The following is a 6,000-nucleotide window of genomic DNA, read 5'->3' on the forward strand; positions in this document are numbered from 1 at the left end:
AGGAGCCACGCACACTCTCCCATTCCTGGGTTGCTCATTCGCTCCTGCATTTGTCTATTCATGTGCACATTTGTTCATTCGTTGCTATCACACACTTAGAATAAACCTCGGAGTCCTCATCACGGCTTACAAGGCTCCTGGCTACTTCTCCAGCCTCATTTCTTCTCACTCTCTCCTCAGCTCACACTGGCTTCCTCGCTGTTCATCACTCATCTCAAACCTCTTTGATCCTCAGGGCCTTTGCACTTGCTAAGATGATTCATCTGCTCCATATATCTCTCATTCTTCAGCAGGCTAGCCTGGGCTTGCTTACGTGGTAGGTAGCTTGTCAAGTTTCAGAGAGAAAGGACGCACACAGGAGCTGGGCTCAGAACTGGCACTTGGTCATGGCTGCCACATTCCACCAACCAAAGCTGGTCACAGGGCCAGACCAGATTCAAGGGATGGAGAAACAGACTCGATCTCTCAATGCGTGAAGCTCCAAAGTCAGAAAGCAAAGAGGTATGGATATAGGGAGGGAGAGGAACTGTGACATTTTTGCAATCTACCAGATTAGCATAGGCCTATAAGGAGGCCTATGAGAAATCTCCTAGGGGTAGGAGACGGCCTTTTTTCTTTATACGCTTTCTTATCCCTTTTGGATTTTGAACCCATTAAACAATAAATAAATACATTTTAACTAAATCTTTTTTTAAACCTTTTTTTTTTAATGTCTTGCAAAGAAGAAGATGGAAACCTTTAGCTAAAGAAAATGTGGGTCTTCATGATCCCTGAACAAGTTAAGATGGATAACCCATGCTGGCTGGGTCTACGTATCCAATAGTCAAATTTGTTAACTTCATTGTATTTGGTTCTTTCTAAAATTCTGTCTGTCCTTAAAGTATGAAGTGGCAGAAGTGTCATTTCAGACAGGCAGTGTAATATGAGATCATACCATGAGCTCTGTGGTCACACCAGCATGTGTTCATGTCCCAGTTATGCCATTTCCTGTCTGTAAAATCTCAGGCAACCCATTCAACCTAAGTCACAGTTTTCTCCTCTGTAAAATGGAGATGATAACAATTATTCTGTAAGATTTGGGTAAGGATTAGAGAAAATAAATACAGAATACCTAGAGAAGTATCTAGTACATAATAGATGCAACAGATGGTATTATTTAGAAAGCAGAAACTTGCATTTTCTTTACATAAACCATTTCTTACATTACTTTAAAAATAATCCCTTTGAGACCAAATAACTGGTCAGTGCTCCCACAGGAAGCCCTGCTATTCAACCCTTGGAAAAGGCATGAAAATCTTCTTATTGCTTATGATTTTCAAAACCCAGTTCTACTTAAGGTAAACAATGCCCGTGTTAATCACCATCACTCAGAAAGCAAACCTATTCCCCAATCCATTCAATATACCATCAAAAGACACTGGGCATTTTTAACACAGAAAAATGAGTCAGGCATCGAGGAACCAGAGGCTGGGACCAGACCAGAGAGAACTAACCTCTTTCCAAATAATGTGTGGGGTTTGAAGAAAATTAGACTCTAATTCAGAATTTAGATAGCTCATAAAAGAATGGTATGATGCTGTCTGCTCTGGGAGGTGCGCCTGTAAACCCCAGAGAAATGAGGCTCAGGTCTACAAGATGCCTCCTAGGATTTGGACAGATAACTGGGATGGATCAAGTGGATTATCAAGGCTTTAACTAGGCTGATTGCATCCTTGCCAGCATAATCACAAAGGCACTTCTCTGGAAGGGTACGGCTCCACCCTGGCTAGCCGCTTAGAAACAGAAAGATTATGGCAGCCAGCTCGTGCGTAATAACTTCGTATAGCATACATTATACGAAGTTATACGAACCCAAAAATTGAGTGAAATTTATGAATACTTCAATTGTGCTTGTAAATTAACCCAGATCACTAACTTTCTATGAGTTCTAAGTTGACAGAATTATAGCACTCCTTTCATATCCTCTCACTTTAACGTTTCCTTTATTTTCTTTTTTCCTGACATGGTAATTGATCACCCAGGTGTTTTGAAGCTATTACTAACTTTAGATTTACAGTTACAGCAGATGGTTGAAAAGAAAAAGATAAATTCAACAATTCTATATATTTGATGTCTTACAGTTTTGTTCTTTTTGTTTTTTTTAAACTATCAAACTGAAGCTACTCTATCAAGTGTCTACCTTTGGTCACATATAATCTATGTAGAAATAGCCATACCCGTATTGAATCTACTATTAACAACTCTGGCATTCAAGACCACACAGAAGGTCAGTCTGACATCTCTCACTTGCTCACACATACACAGATTTATTACCTATACACTGTCTGAGAAGCAAAATTTTATGTCTTTGACAAAGAAAGAGCTTTTTGAACTAAGGATTTACAACAACCAAGAAACAACAGAAAGATACAGTCCTTTGCATCCAAGCAGTGCAGCAGTGTGAGAAATGATTATCGCTCTGTTCCTTGAGGGCATTCATCAGAATTACAATGAGTAACTGGAAACTTCCACTGTGGAAGGCCAGGGCTGGCTCAAGAGTAAAGAGGGCTGAGGAGCTCTTCCAGACTTCTGGCTGTTTTCTCCTTCTAGCTAGCCTGCCCTAGGACTCGCCCCTATACTCTCTCCCCCTTCTCCACCCTACCCTGCCCAACGTCAAAAGCTAACCCTGGGGAATGGTCCAATTAATCCAGGGATGAGCAAATTTTTTTCTGCAAAGGGCTAGATAGTAAATATTTTAGGCTTTACAGGCCATGTGGTCTCTGTTGCAACTACTCGACTATGTCCTTGCTGTGCAAAAGTAGCCACGTACAATATGTAAATGAATGGATGTAGCTGTGTTCCAATAAAACTTTATTTATGGACCCAGAAATTTGAATTTCATTTAATTTTAATGCATCATGAAATCTTCTTTTGATTTTTCCCCAACCATTTAAAAATGTAAAAACCCCTTTTAGCTCACAGGCCACACAAAAACAGATTGGCAAGCAGAATTTGGCTCTGGGGCTATAGTTTGCAAACTCCTGATCTAATCAATTCACACATTCTGAAAAGTAAATGAAGACTAAAATTAAAAGTGTTACCTTTGCCAGGGTGACTTGCATGTAAAGGCATCAGTGTAATCCATTCTTTCCACGACTAGTTATTGAGCACCTTCTAAGTGCCACACACCACGCTGGACACTGGAAATATACCTGTTGACCAAAAAAAGAACTGGTCCCTGAACTCCTGGAGCTGATGGATTAGCAGGGAACTTCTCTGATTGTATTATGTGAAGACATATCTGAGCAGAGAAAAGAGAATATCATTAGAATGACAAGGAGGCTCCCCAGCATGCAGAATCTACACCACTGGGCCCAAAGTGGACCTATAACCAGCCCAAAGGCTACTCAAGCCTCAACACAGCCCTGCCTTTCCAGACAGGTGTCTTCCCACTCTGGAATTCCCTGAGGAAGCCCCCTCTGCTTTCTCCCTGCAATGCTGTTAGATTACAGGCTTTCACAGTGTGCACCTTACAAAGATGGTTGCTTTTTGTTTTGTGGTTAGGGTGCCATGCAGGGGTGAGGGGACCAAGCAAGGGAAATAATTGAACGATATTAAAGCTCAAATCACAGAGTTGTGATAGGATTAACAGATGTTCCCAGGCAAATTTACCAGTGATAATTCAGAACTTCACATTTTCTGGGCAACAAGACTCATTTACACAGAGCATTTGAAAATTCTGTTGTTCTGTCTCCCTAGCCTGCGAAGGGCGCAGAACGCAATCTGCACTTGCTTATTTTGTATCTAAGCAACTGTCAGATTCCATATCTACTAATAAGAAAGGGTATAATTATACCCTGATACTTTAATTAGTAGCAGATGCCTGTGTTTGTGAATAAAATGTGAGATTTTTAGAGGCCCGGAAGCTCTATTATATGTAAACTTCAGGTAGTCTGATGTGCTGGTCTCTAATTCTTCCTGTTGGTCAGCACAGACCCAGAGGCCCAGACTGTAGCCTTTGCCTGATCCGGCCACAGTGAAGAGGGCTGGGAGCCTATTTGCAAGAGATTTTTATATCATTGCATATCACTGTGTAATAAGTGCAGGCATTTTCTAGCAATTTTCCATTAAAGATGGTAACATCTGTGTTTTTAATTCGCCATTTCTTTCTACCCACAAAACCAACTCAAGTAATATACCCTAAAAGAGAAGGTAGAAGTGAGAACTTAGAGAATTAGGGCAGCCTACCATAAACTGCAGTTGGGTTGCAGTTTGTACAGCATCATCCTGAGGGTATTTTTGAGCTTATCTATTGCAGAAAGTGTATTTCCTCAGGCAAAAAAAAAAAAAAAATGTTTAAAATAAAAACCTTTAAATTTACTCGCTTAGTTTATTTTCCCCCCTCAGAAGCAAAAAAAAAAAAATGTTTAAAATAAAAACCTTTAAATTTACTCGCTTAGTTTATTTTCCCCCCTCAGAATTCAAAGGTAAACTCCTATAATTAAAATAAAATAAAATAAACTTGCTTCCCCAGGTCTGAAAGCACTACATCTTGTTTTGAGGCCTTTGGAGAAGGACAAAAGTGATCAAACATGTCCTTGAAATTGTTAATATTGCTGCTTACTCATGTCTACCCAGTAAATGCAAGGCCCCATAGGGCTTAAAACATCATCAGAATTCAAAAAAAGAAAGAAGGAAGGGAGGGAGTCCTTCTGTAATTTTTCATGCCTGTTTTCACCACTCACAGGAAGACTGGCTGGGAGGCTTGGGCCATAAGCTGACTCATAAACTAGGTGGATAAATAATTACTGAAACATACACTGATAGAGACTGTGTCTCATATTCTTTGTACGGCCTCGGTCCCCAGCACAGTGGCTGGCAAAGAGTGAGCACCTGCCTAAGATTTGCTGAAGCAAACCTCATGGCACTCTCTGGGTCCCAGCTTTTCTATTTGAACAAAGAGAGGACAATCTCTGACATCTATTCCATAATTCAGTGACCCTATTACCAATAGGCTTATTGACTTCTGTAGGGATCAGCTGTCCAACCCAGCCTAAATTTTGTTTAGAGACAAAGAATAACTTGAAAAAGTTCAGACCCTTAGCTTAAACACTGAAATCTCTAAGAGTAATGTCTCCACTCCGCCTGTCATGACTCCAAGATATTTCAGATAGCACTCCCACCAAATAGTCAAGAAAACATTACTCTCTCTCCAGTGGACCTCCAACAAAGTTCTCCAACTTTTGGCTCCACTGACCAAGTGAGAGGGTCCTGCTGGAACCAACCACCACAGGATAAAAGAGGCAGGGCCCTATAACATGACCTACAATATAGGGAATTTCATGAAACCTTCCTTGTTTTCTTAAAAGTCAAATCCCTTAAGTCCAAAGATGGACTCCAGCTTCTCCAACATAGAGATCCCAGGGCTCCATCCCACCATCCAGTCCCAGGGAACCTAGGGAGAATGAAGGAGAGAGAACCTTCGGAGCCGAGATACCTCTGCATATTCTTTTCCCAGCTGGGATTCAGGCAAACAGCTGCACACAGAGGAACTATGATGTGATCACTTCTCCTCCAGGTCCTTCAGAGGCAAGCAGGTGTGAGCTGTGAGCATGTGGGCAGTGAGTGGGCAGCCCTGTGAGCCCAGTGCACGCTGGGAAAGGATGCCCTCATTCCCACACGCGGCTTCCCTTAACCAATGCTGCAGACTGGCTGCCGCTGCCCCCCCTGACCTCAGGGAGCAGAACGAAGAGGATTGGGAACTTTTTACCCGCACTTAATTCCCTTCAACTTCACCATACCCAGCTGCTGACATTCCTCCCCTGTGGGGAGATTGTGTGTGTTTAACATAGCTAGAGGCAAAAAAGAAGCAATTACTCTTGCCTAAATCTCTCATTCCACAAAACCGCCTTCCCAGACTTGCTGGTGAAGTCTCGGTTTCTTTAATATCATCCCCACAATCTCCTTTCACGACCCGACTGTGCTCAGCCGCTCCCTCTCCCCGCCCCCCTACCCCCCCCC

The sequence above is a fragment of the Galeopterus variegatus genome, unplaced genomic scaffold, assembly GCF_000696425.1.
Source record: "Galeopterus variegatus unplaced genomic scaffold, G_variegatus-3.0.2 Scaffold3476, whole genome shotgun sequence".
NCBI classification, from domain to species: domain Eukaryota; kingdom Metazoa; phylum Chordata; class Mammalia; order Dermoptera; family Cynocephalidae; genus Galeopterus; species Galeopterus variegatus.